This window comes from Lissotriton vulgaris, chromosome 3_2, assembly GCF_964263255.1.
Source record: "Lissotriton vulgaris chromosome 3_2, aLisVul1.2, whole genome shotgun sequence".
Classification (NCBI taxonomy): Eukaryota; Metazoa; Chordata; class Amphibia; order Caudata; family Salamandridae; genus Lissotriton; species Lissotriton vulgaris.
In genome coordinates this window covers 132,017,679-132,031,489 of record NC_141690.1, presented here as the reverse complement: position 1 = coordinate 132,031,489, position 13,811 = coordinate 132,017,679, and the positions used below count along the sequence as shown (strand labels likewise).

The 13,811-nt window shown below is 44.8% G+C and overlaps 1 protein-coding gene across 1 annotated transcript in view; it reads right to left on the bottom strand.

Annotated features, from left to right (window-relative positions):
- The window catches only part of CLNK (cytokine dependent hematopoietic cell linker), a 1,199,791-nt gene that overhangs the window by 189,613 nt on the left and 996,367 nt on the right, over positions 1-13,811 (bottom strand). The window lies entirely within an intron of this gene.

Here is a 13,811-nt window from a genome sequence, read left to right as displayed (position 1 = left end):
TAAAATGGGGAAAAGTACAAGCTATAGTAATCACAAAGTCAGTGATAGTAAAGGCCTTCCCCTCCATTATGAGATGTTTAGCTTCAGATACACCACAAATTGAAGTCATCTCTAATTTTGGATTGATTATTAATGTTATAAATGAAGCCCTGTGGATAGAAATTAAACATAAAACAAAGAAGAGGAAGGGATGGTTCAATCATGAGTGCACGGTTGCCTACTCAAAACTAAAAAACTGCTCTAAGGAAATCTGTCAGGATCCCCCACGAGATAACAAGTCTAAGGAACATATACAATTCCGCACTAAAGAACAGGAAAGAAGAGGTAAAGAAACAACTCTGGGACCAACTCCACGAAAGCTGCACCTATAAAAACAACGTCACTTTCTGGCAAGTGGTCAAGTCCCCCTTCCTAGTTGATAATACTGATCATCCAAAATTAGAGGTGGCAATAGATGAAAATGATTGGGTCCACCACTTTTCTAGGATCTTTGCGATTGAGCCAGAGGCTGTCAACGCACAGGAACCAAACCCTCGAGACCACATATATAGCCGCTACCCCATTGTCCTAGAGTTTTCACTGGACCAGGTTGCTCTCGCTTTGAGAGCAAGTAAAAACGGGAAGGCACTGGGTCCAGATGGTGTTCCCATTGATCTTTTTAAAGCTCAGATGGACCTCTGGACCCCTCTTCTAACCAGAGTCCTGAATGCATCATGTGCAACAGGCCTTATGGAATCATGGTCCAAATCCGTACTAGTTCCCATTTTTAAAAAAGGGGATCGGGGGTCGGTAACCTGCTATCGCCCAATCTCCCTTTTAGACTCCCTTGGCAAGGTGGCGGGTCGAGTCATTCTTGAGCATTTGCAGGATTGGGCGGACGATGGTAGGGTTATCTCAGATCTCCAGTACGGGTTTCGGCAGGGATTGAGGACTATTGATCAGGTTCTAAACCTGTCACTCTTGATAGACAAGTATATTCACATTAAAAGAGGAGACCTGTATATGGTCTATGTGGACTTATCGTCTGCGTTCAATTGTGTCTCCCATTCCAAACTTTGGTCACTACTGTTGGATATGGGGGTACCATCGAACCTGGTCAAGTTTCTGAGGGAACTCTATTCAAACGCAACAGCAAGGGTGCGCTACGGGTTGGGAGGAGAGTTAACGGCGGAGTTTGCGGTAGAAAAAGGGGTTAGACAAGGTTGTGTCCTGGCCCCCTTCCTCTTTACATTATATACCAACGGACTGGAAAGAGAGATGATAAAGGGGTGCCAGGACCTTCCAGTAGTGAATAATCGCTCAATTCCCGCGTTATTCTACGCAGACGACACCGTTATACTAGCTCGTACCCCCCTTGAACTTCAAAAGGGTTTGAATAGATATTCCACATTTGTGGCAGGCCTTGACCTAAACACTAATATCAGTAAAACTTTTGTCATGAGGGCAGGTACTGGTCATAAACGCAAAATGAGGGACATCTACCTGAAGCAGGAGAAATTAGCGACAACACAGAAATACCCGTATCTGGGCATAATGATAGATCACAAACTATCCTGGAAACCGGCAGTAGAAACTAGAAAACTTATTTTTATTAGAACTACTACAGCCCTTGTTAACTTTTTTAGGAAGTTGGGTAAGAGAGCTCACCCTGAAATCATCATGATCTATAAAGCTAAATGCCTCTCTGTGGCACTGTATGGGCGGGTCTCTGGGGTTTTGTGGCCACGGACAGTATACAGAGGGTGGAAAATTTCTTTGTGAGGTACCTTCTCTCGGTCCCTAAGAGCACGGGTACCTTTGCTTGTCACATGGAGTTGGGGCTTTCACATGTGACGGATTTAGCAAAAGCTGAACCCCTCTTATTATGGCGTAGAATCTGGACATCGGAAAATGCAACCCTCACACAGTCCATTCTCTCCGATTGCCTAGCCATGGATAACGTTCACAAATCTAGGTGGTTGTCGTAAATAAAAAGGTTCTTTCACGATTTGGGTTGGGACAAATATTATCATTACCCCTCCTTAATTCGTGAGGTTCCGAGGAAGGTATTACAGGCGAAATGTCTTGCACACCGCGAAGAACTGAGACTGATGAACGAGGTCACGAAACCATCAGTTGTACACAGCCTGATGATTCAAACGACAGCCGCTATACACCCTTGCTTACATATAACATCACGAGCTATGATCATTATCTTCTGGTTAGGTTTAGGATGAACCTTTTCCACCGACTGGTTGCATTCCCAACTCGAAACAACTGGGCTAAAGATCTTCCGTTTTGTCCTTGTGAGGACACTTCTATGCAGTCTACTCTGCACACTATTCTTTTTTGTAAATTCCATAATGACTTTAGGAAAAAATGGCTTGTTCCACTGCTACAGCAAACTGGTCATAGACAATGTCGCCCGGCACTACCTTTTTTTGCAGCTCTTGGAGGGAGAACGCTTGGTCCTCATAATAGTTAATTTTCTCAAGTGTATTGTTCGTCATCGAATGAACTTAGACTGAATTTGTCCACCTCGGGGTCTGTGCAACCTTAAATATTAAAGGCAGTTTTTCGCCCGATAATGCTATAAATACGTAAGTTTTAATCTATATTTTTTGATTGCTGCCAATCATTCTAATTAAGCGACAGTAAGTTGCAAAGGAAAAAGTCTTTATCTCTATTCTTAAAATAGAAAATTATCAAATTGGTGGATTGATACCTATGAGACTGGTCTCATATATTTAACTTGTAAATATTGTATTTTTTATCTCATGTATGCTTTTTATTGTACATAATCTGTTTTATTGTACACTTTTATGATTTTGCAACTTAAAAGCGAAATAAAGCTTAATTATTACTACTACACAAAGGTTCACTGATTTGGGATTTTTTCAACCTCCAAGAGTCTCTTCTCTGGGAATTCTCGGGCCAAACAGTATCTTCCCCTATGGTGCCCTTTCTACGCATCCTGTCCAGCTCTGTTTGGATGTCATTGGGTCAGTGATACGGTATAACGCTGTTTTGTTGGTGTCATATTGGGTGAGGTTTACAACTACCCTGTGAAGCTCCATCTTGTTGGGTTAGATCTTGGCCCTTATCCTACATAAGTAAAGGTAAATAAGGCATTTTGCTTTTTCGGGGGCTACCTCTTGGGACAGGTAAAGCCTATCTGCACCTACCGCATGTGGGACCAGCAAACTGACATAACGTGTATTTATCAATTTCTAAAGTTTTATATAGCGCTAGCTAGACCCGTGGGTATCAGAGCGCTTGCATACACAAAGGAAAGGCAAAATTACATATTTAGTTCATGGGTGTCATTGTCATGGAAGGGCTCAACCTCGTGAAGGAATGGTGCACCCACTGGGTGTTAAGCAGGCCCTGGGTTTTTTCAGAAATTCAGAAATTGTCCTTTTTTCTTTCTTTTATAGTGGAAGTTGACGATACGTTGCATTGGTGTACTTTTGTTGTCTTCTCTGGTAACTGTTTTTGAAAGAACTTTGTTGATTGTTAACTCAAAAACATTACTCATGCTCTGTATATAATGGTTTTCAGAGTCCCTGAATTTCTATCCTAGGGGTATGATCTCCCCCCTATTAGCTGTGATATAGTGAGGCACCGGAAAGTGACCCCTGTTGGGCATGTTTTAGTAATTTCAAAGCATAAGGGTGATTATTAGTTATCTAGACAGATCAAATATTTTAAGAAGCCGTTGAACACCCCTCAAATCCTAAATGGTTGCTTAAATTGGTTTTAAATATGTTTGTGGGTTGGTGTCATGCAAAAAAGAACTTCAAACACAGTACTCTAAAGCAACACCCGGAAACACTCATTGTAGATAACTACCACTCAGCGTCCAACGGCAGCACGAAAACTAACTTCATTTTTTACACTAATCGCCCAGCTAAATGGAAAACACCTTCTCTCTTCACCTTCAAGTCGCCAAGTCAGTAATCATTCCCTATGGTGAAAAAATCTCCACTACCATATCCCTGACCTTCAAAGGGGTACTCACCATTTCCATCTTCAGAACTGGCCGCCGACTCGCACCTCACCTCTTTTGACCACCACTTCCCCACACTTCTTTCCTAGTTAACTCAACTGAGCCACCAAACCCTATCTCCCCTATCCCCCACCACCCTTACTAATAACATGGAACTGATCCAATCTCCCTGCCCTGAAGACCCTCTCTTCAACTCATGGACATCCACTATCACTCACTACAATCACACTACCCCTATCTTTACTCTCCGTTGCCAAACACCCACCACTATCACATCAACTGATCACACCAGGAGCGACAAACCCACACCTAACAATCTCAAGGCCGATCTTGACAGTTTGGTCTCTAACCTTAGCCCTCCTGCGACTGAAATCCCCACAGACACTCCCCTCTCTACCCCTGATAATCTGAACCCTCCTTCACAATCTTCCCCTACCCCCTACACAGTCCCTGTTCCCCTGACCCTGACTTCCCCGGGGCCTAACGCCATTTACTATCCAGTGATCTCTCTCCCCCTCCTACCTCTGCACACTCCCCACCGCTAATCTCTCTGACATGTCCCAGAACTCTGACGCCCGGCCTAGAATTTCTCTCCCTCCTCACCTGGAAACTAGTCCCACTTCTCCTCCTCTAAACAGCTCAAATGGTAACATTACAAATCTTCCCTTCGTCCAACCTCTCCCCTCTCCTAATCCCAGGGACCCCACAGGCCCTCCCCTGATAATCTGAACCCTCCCTCACAATCTTTCACTACCACCTACACAGACCCTGTTACCCCGACCCTCATTTCCGACTTGTCTAACGTCATTTCCAATCCAGTGGTCTCTCTCCCCCCTTCTTCCACTGCACACTCCCCTTCCGCTGTCACACTCCCACATACACAGCCTGCCTCCACTGCTAACCTCTCTGACAATGCCCGGAACTCTGACGTCCTTCCTAGAATTTCTCTCCCTCCTCACTTGGACATTAGTCCCACTTCTCCTCCTCTGAACTCCTCGAATGGGAATATTACAAATCTGGCTCCCTGTGTACAACCTCTCCCCTCTCCTAATCCCAGGGACTCCACCCTATCCCTGACCCCTGTTCAATCTCCCTCCATAGACCCAAGTCACTCTCGATCCATGCCTAAAACCTTAAACATTTTCAGCTCAATAGCACAACAACTGAACAGAATGGAGATGAAAATGAACTCCCTTCCTGCTGATTTCCTTCACTTACAACAAGACCTCCTCAACAGGACCAAGCAACCGTGCTCCCTCCCCCGGGGTAGTTTTGCCCCTACCCCACTCAATACACCTCCCATGTCCCCACTCAATACACCTCTCATTGCCGCACAGAGCACCCCTCGACCCCCTAGTCCATCAGCGAGTCAGGCACTTAGACCCAACTGGGATAGCCAGCCTTTTTCGGTACCAAAACCAGATGATATCAATAACTCTTACCTCGCTTCGAACCAGAAGTCTGCCCCTTTCCACATCCCTGTTATTATCGGCACTAACAGAATCCCTAATGCCATCCACTCGCCGAGACCTCCTGCTCAATACTCCTCTATCCACCCAACTCCCCGCATCATCGAGGCTCCCTGCCCTCTCTCTTGCATGCTCCTAAACTGCAGATCAGCAGTTCCACATGCCACTGACATTGCTGAAGCTCTACTTGCTGAAGAAATTGACATTGCTTTCCTCACAGAATCCTGGCTCAATGTCCACTCCACCCCCATTCTGCACAGAATCCTGGCTCAATGTCCACTCCACCCCCATTCTGGACATTCTCACCCCTCCAGGGAAAAACATCATCAGACAAGACAGGCCGATTAAAACTGGGGGGGGGGGGGGGGCGGGGGATATACTAGCCATCATTCACAAAGCTGGAATACAGGTTACCAAACTCAAACCTGCAAAATACCTATCATTTGAATACCAGGGTTTCAAACTCACCACCAAGGGCACCTCATCCATCAAATTCCACACCATCTGCCATCCGCCTGGAAAACGTACCCTTTTCCCCAAAGAACTAACAGACCTAATAACACGGTTCTCCTTGACAGACACCAAAGACATGTTCCTGGGTGACCTCAATATTCACTAGAACGACCCAAAAGACTCCACTGTCCTGAACCTATCAAACCTACTGGAAATACATAACCTCAAACAACTCTGCAATCAACTCACATGAAAGGTGCAACACTAGATGCAATCATTACCAACAACTAACTGGTCTCTCTGAGAGCGACTTCTCCCATTGACTGGTCCGAAAACCACCTCATTCTGTTCAGGATTGACACATTTGTCAGCCACCAACCTATTTGTGATGTCAAACCAAAACTCTTGACCAGAAACATCAAAAAAGTCCCTTTATCCGAACTTGAATCCATGATTCATTCTCATCTTCAACTCCATCCCTCATCATGGACGGCTGATGACCTCACTAACACACTTTAACTCAAAAATGACAGCGGATTTAGACGATTTAGACCAAGTCTCTCCACTCAAACTCAAACAACCGAGGCGAACCAAATCTAAACCCTGGTTTAACGTGCAGCTGAATGATGAAAGGCGTCAACTCAGACAAACGGAAAGGTCTTGGAGACTTAACCCCTCGACCTTACACCTAACGCAACTTAGATCTGCTCGGCAGGCTTACAAAAAATACATTTTCAGTGAAAAGTCGTCTTTTTTCCGCAGCCAACTGGATCTGGCGAAAAACAGACCAAGAGAACTCTTCAGCATTATCAAAAGCCAAACTAACTGCACTCCCTCTCAAGAAATCGAAGCCACCAATGAGCGATGTGAAGAAATTGCCACCTTTGTCACTAATAAAGTCTCTAAAATTGATCAATCCTACATACAAACCGCGAACCCTCCTTCCCTCTTAACCTGCCACCCTTGACCACGCAGAAAGAGTTCTGAATAAGGACAATAAGACCTGCCTCCAGCTAAAAAACAATGCACATAGGTCAGAATTTCTAATCTAAAACCTTCCTCCCACACCATGGACCCCTCCCACCCATAATTATAAAAGAACCACACCATTTCCCCTTTCTGGACAAAAATCATCAACGCCTCTCTCACCTCAGGCTGTGTGCCAGACTCCCTTCAACTAGGCCAAATCACACCCATTCTCAAGAAATGTGGGGCCCACCCTAATGAACTTAACAACCTCAGACCTATCTCGAACCTCCCATTCCTTGCAAAAACATTGGAGACATGTGTTCTCCACCAACTCAATAAGCACAGTGATGAGTTTCACCTCCTCAACGCCTTTCAATCTGGATTCAGGAAAGGCTGTAGCATGGAAACAGCTATACTCAACATCTCCGACGACATTCACAAGGCCTCAAGATGATGGTGTTGCCTGCCTACTCATCCTTATTGACCTATCTGCGGCATTCAACACAGTAAATCATCCAGCTCTTCCGGAGACCGTGTCGAAGCGCTCCGGCATTAATGGTACAGTACTAAAATAGTTCACCTACTTCCTCCAACATCGCTCACAACAAATTAAAATCAACTCTTGTCTCTCGAAGCCAACAAAAGTCACACTTGGGGTCCCACAAGGCTCGATCCTCTCCCCGTCTCTCTTCAATCTCTTCATGGAGCCCGTCACAATCATCTTGAAAAAAGCTAGAGTGAATTACCACCTTTATGCGGATGACACCCAAATCTATTTCAAAATCAAGTCTCCCAGTGAAATACAACACCTCAGTACCACTCTAACCGAGACCAAACTTGGTTCAACGTTAACCACTTAAAGCTCAACCCAGATAAAACGCGATAGAGGATGTAGGACAATACTTTGTAACTCAGGGTAAAAGGGGCAGAGCGAATAACACACCAGCTATAACAAGTAACCCGTGGTATTCAGATGGGTGCAAGGAGAAACGGAAGGAGCTAACAGCCGCCCTGCTTCAAAAGGATCCGTCACTAGTTAGAGCGGCTAGGAAGGACTATGCGAGGGTGTTAGTGTTGGCTAAACGAGAGTGGGAGGAACAACACTGGCAGGATCTTAAATCTGCTGGCAATAATAAAAATGCCATATTGTTCTGGGACTTGATTAATAAAGCTAGACAGTATAGCACACCACCTATTGTTAACCATATAACGGAACACCAATGGTACTCCCACTTCTTTGCACTGTACAGCGGGAGCGAAGTGTTAGGCTCATCTCCCCCCGATCCAGAAGCTAGAATCCAACCCCAACTGGAGTTTGAGGAATCATTTCTGCCCTCCGAAGTAATCCTGGCGATTAAACATCTGACCCCTAGAAAGGCAGCTGGCCAGGATGGGATACCAGGAGATCTTCTCCTGAATGATCCTGATGCCTGGGCCAGACTTATTGCCGTAATAATGAATCTGATCGCCGGGGGATACCCGGTGCCAGACTCATGGAAGGGAGCAGAGGTGGTAACAGTCTACAAAAAGGGCCCTAGAGATGACCCTGCTAATTACAGACCGATCAGTCTGATTAACGTGATCCAGAAGGTGGTTGGCAAGGTCATCATTTCAAGGGTGGGAGACTGGATGGAGGAGGACCACGTTCTCTTCCATTTCCAAGCCGGGTTTCGCAAGAAGGTGGGCTTAATGGACCAGGTCTTCCGCTTCTTTGCGATCTATTGGAAGGCCGTGACCATCAACAACGGTAGCCTTTATTTGGCATTCATAGATCTTAAAACGGCGTTCGACCTGGTTCCACGGGCAAGGTTGTGGGACATCCTAGAGAAGATGGGTTTCCCACAGGCTCTTTTGGGCTTTATAGTGAAGTTACATGAAGGGAGTTACGAAAGGATTAGATGGGGCACACAGGGGCAATTGACAGAGAGGGTGCCCGTGAGGAGTGGAGTCCGTCAGGGATGTGTTATGGCACCGACCCTTTTCTCCCTCTTTGTGAATGGTGTGGTGGATCACTTGAGGAAGGAAGCGGCGGATGCACCATCTCTGGCGGGGGAAAAAACACCTACTCTACTCTTCGCGGATGATACCATCTTGATCTCCAAAACCCCCATAGGCCTCCAAAAACTCCTGGACCGCTTTAGTGAGTTTTGTATTGATAGAGGCCTCACCATCAATACATCTAAAACAAAGCTCATGGCTATTTCACCCTCCAAGAGGTTCAGGAATAACATCCTGCTTAATGGTGTCCCTTTAGAGCTGGTTGATTCTTTTGATTATCTTGGAGTCAGGGTAAATAGCCGGATGAGATGGGAAGATCACTTGGCCAAAATGTTACTAAACCACAAAAGAGTTTCAGGGGTGGTATTAAGGGAACAGTGGGAGTCGATGAGTAAACCTGTGGCTCCGACTCTAGCAATATATGATGGCCAAGTACTACCGGCAGCTCTATACGGTTCTGAAATATGGGGGTTTGAGAACATAACGGAGCTAGCCACATCGGAAAATAAATTCATGCGAGATCTGGTGGCCCTACCACTCTCCACCCCGCTAATTCCACTGCGGCTAGATCTGGGTAGGCGCACCCTCAAAGATAAAGTACGGCTACGCCCACTACTCTTCTGGGTGCGACTACGAAGGACCCAGGAGATACATAATTATGCTGCGGCCCTAGATGAACTCATCTTGCTCAACACAGGTAACACAATTAAATGGCTGTGCAACCTGAGACAGCTGGTGGTGCAACTGGGCCTAAACGAATCATGGTTGAGCCAAACTCCGCCACCCAAGGCAGTGATTAAGAAACTCTATTGGGACTGGGTACAGGAAACAACCATAAGTGGGAGTAAATGGGGGCCCCTCTCCCAGCGATTTCTGGAGATTAAATGGACAAGTAAATTGGAACCCTTCCTTGACTTTATAGAGAAACCCTTGGACAGATCACTTTACCTCAAATTCAGGCACGGGACTTTGCCGGTGAATGACTTTTCTTCTGTGTGGAAAAGTAAAGGAGTTCTCCCTAAAACATGCCCCGGCTGTGCAGCCCCTACTGAGTCAGTAGCGCATTTTTTGTTTGCCTGCCCGGCTTATAGGGTCGCAAGGAAAATATGGATAAAACCGCTATGCATGGGGCTGGGCCTCAGATGTCATAAAAAGGCCCTCCGGGTCCTCCGTACTGACACATCTTCTACTGCTGTGGTATGTAGGGTAGCTAAATTTCTGGGAAGTGCATGGCAGTCCCGCACCAGGATGACCAAGCGTCTCGCTCATCTAACCTAACCGATGGTCAGCACTAGGGCATGAAGTGCTTTTTATGGTTTTTAATATAATTAGCTTTGAGCTTGATTTTAGAGAATTTTACTGAGTAGTATATGAGGATGTTTGTAAATATATGGATGTTGTGTCCCTACTCTTTTTTTTTTAAATGTACTGTATAAACTGTGTACTTTTATGATGAATTTTTCAACTAATAAAGTAATTACAACAATTACCACCTTTATGCGGATGACACCCAAATCTATTTCAAAATCAAGTCTCCCAGTGAAATCCAACACCTCAATACCACTCTAACCGAGATCCAAACTTGGTTCAACGTTAACCACTTAAAGCTCAACCCAGATAAAACGGAACTAATACTATTCTCTCCAAAAAGCAACCATCGTCCTATCCAAGAGTGGCTCAAGAATCTGGTTGCCCTAAACTGCCCCGTCGTCCTATCCGACTCAGTTAAGTCTCTAGGCATCACCCTTGACAAGAAATTATCAATGGAGGCTCACATCAAAAACTCGGCAAAAAGTGTTTTTTTCTCTTTAAAACACCTCAAGAAATTGAAACCTTTTCTTCCCAATGATGGCCTCAAGACAGTAGTCCAAGCCCTAGTTCTTTCTAAAATCGACTACGGGACAACATCCTTACAGGGAATACAAAAGCTCACCTAGCTCCTCTAAGGGCAGTGCTGAACATGGCCGCTCGACTTGTATCTGGAGTAAAAAAGATTTCAACACATACTCCAGCTCTCAACTCCCTCAAATGGCTTCCCATGGAAGGGAGATGTATTTACAAGCTGGCCTGCATGACACACAAAACCCTCCACTCTCCGGCCCCCAACAACCTGACATCAAACTGGTAAGAGCAGGTCAATCCAGAAAACTGAGAAGCTCCAACTTCTCATTCTGCTGAAAATAAAAAAGAAAAACACCCAATACCGATCGTTTTCTGGTAACGCTCCCAGGATATGGAACACTCTCCCTGGAGTCCTCAGATGCAACTCCTCCTTCTCCGGTTTCAAAAGGGACCTGAAAGTCCATCTCCTTAACAAATACTTTCCTGACCAACGTCAACTAACCTAGACTTCAATACCCGAGTTGACTCCCATTCAAGGTATACTGAGTAGTATATGAGGATGTTTGTAAATATATGGATGTTGTGTCCCTACTCTTTTTTTTAAAATGTACTGTATAAACTGTGTACTTTTATGATGAATTTGTCAACTAATAAAGTAATTACAACAATTACCACCTTTATGCGGATGACACCCAAATCTATTTCAAAATCAAGTCTCCCAGTGAAATCCAACACCTCAATACCACTCTAACCGAGATCCAAACTTGGTTCAACGTTAACCACTTAAAACTCAACCCAGATAAAACGGAACTAATACTATTCTCTCCAAAAAGCAACCATCGTCCTATCCAAGAGTGGCTCAAGAATCTGGTTGCCCTAAACTGCCCCCTCGTCCTATCCGACTCAGTTAAGTCTCTAGGCATCACCCTTAACAAGAAATTATCAATGGAGGCTCACATCAAAAACTCTGCAAAAAGTGTTCTTTTCTCTTTAAAACACCTCAAGAAATTGAAACCTTTTCTTCCCCATGATGGCCTCAAGACAGTAGTCCAAGACCTAGTTCTCTCTAAAATCAACTACGGGGACAACATCCTTACAGGGAATACAAAAGCTCACCTAGCTCCTCTAAGGGCAGTGCTGAACATGGCCGCTCGACTTGTATCTGGAGTAAAAAAGATTTGAACACATACTCCAGCTCTCAACTCCCTCAAATGGCTTCCCATGGAAGGGAGATGTATTTACAAGCTGGCCTGCATGACACACAAAACCCTCCACTCTCCGGCCCCCAACAACCTGACATCAAACTGGTAAGAGCAGGTCAATCCAGAAAACTGAGAAGCTCCAACTTCTCATTCTGCCGAAAATAAAAGAAAAACACACAATACCGATCGTTTTCTGGTAACGCTCCCAGGATATGGAACACTCTCCCTGGAGTCCTCAGATGCAACTCCTCCTTCTCCGGTTTCAAAAGGGACCTGAAAGTCCATCTCCTTAACAAATACTTTCCTGACCAACGTCAACTAACCTAGACTTCAATACCCGAGTTGACTCCCATTCAAGGATAGTTGGTGAACAGACTATGCTAATCACGTTTTTCTTTTTATTGTTCTCTTCCCCTCCGTTACACTGGTATTTATTTTTCATGCTGTATTCTTTATCCTTGGTTTGCTTACTTACTGCCAGCCTTCTATGTAATGTAATGTCCTTTTGTTTAAAAATAAATAAATAGGGAGGGATGGTATTGTGGCTTTATTCAGACACCTACGGGGATGTTAGTTTTTTTCATAGGCCCTTCGCCCGGTAGCTAAGGGTCTGGTTGCTGTGCGGCCCTTACCAGTAGTTAATTTCTTGGATGGAGGATACATCTTTTGGAACTGTCCTCATTTGCTTTTGCTATGCCCCGTTTAGCTTAGTACCGCTATAGGTGAGTGGAACACGTGGGAAGAGGGGGGGGGGGGGGTGTGTCCCCAGTGGTGCTGATGCCATGTGCCGTGAACACATCTTGGTGCATGTGCACCTTTTTGTTCCTGACAAGTGGTGTGAAACGTGACGTGGCCCTCCCTCATGGCTTTCAAGTACCTGGCTTTCGCTGAACTTGACCCCAACTTTGTATTTAGAATCTTTATTTTGGACTAGCTTTTGGTGTTTTTTCTTTAGTTTTGGACATTTCCCTAAATCTCGTGTAATCGATCACTTCATTTGTCATGTGGGATGAGAGGGTTGAAGGCTGCTCTATGGTCCCCTTTTCTCTTATATATGCTGCCTCATGGAGTCCGAAGTCGGGGCCTACTGCTTTCCCTTTATGGTGCCTGCAAGGTTGGAGCATCGAAAAAACTCTGCAAAATTCTGCTGAGTTCTGCAAGAGGGCGGAGTAAGATGTGTAAAGCTGCTATATAAAAAGATCCTTGAATACCAACATGCATCGATTGAGAATAATCTGGCGTTAATAAAATTCGCCACTAGAGGGTACTGCACCCTTACAAATACAGTGAACATGTTTCCCAGACTAAGCGTGTGAGAGAATGCATGCTGCCTTATTTATATGTAAATATCATTGCCTTCATTTAATAATGATGAGTCTGCCGCACATTACTTACTGGATATATGTGTAGCTGAATGCATTTTTATTTCTCAGGCCAAAATAGAAATTTCAACACTGCTCCTAACATCCTAAAGAATTGCAGTCATGAGTTTGCAGATGCACTGAAACACTATGCCGGGCTGTCATAAAATAAACGGGGTTTAATAAAAAATACCAACTGCATTATTATCCAAGCCCACAGACTTTCCTCTACATCCCCATACAGTGCTGTGGAAAATAAACTGAATATGAGCCAAACCTCGCTAACATTAGCACGTTGCAAATAAGCGTGGCTGCAGCTTTGCAAAGCCCCACAGCAAGCATTAGCATGGGAAGACTCCGACATGAAAATGGACATTCATCCACCCTGTGCACCACTAATGCAGTGCACTGAGCACATTATCAGCCAGGCCAGCACTGCAACATAGCACACAACTGTAATGCAAAATATTGCAATGAAAGTAAGGGTGACCTAACACATTTATATCTTAAATATTTAGCAATGCATGAA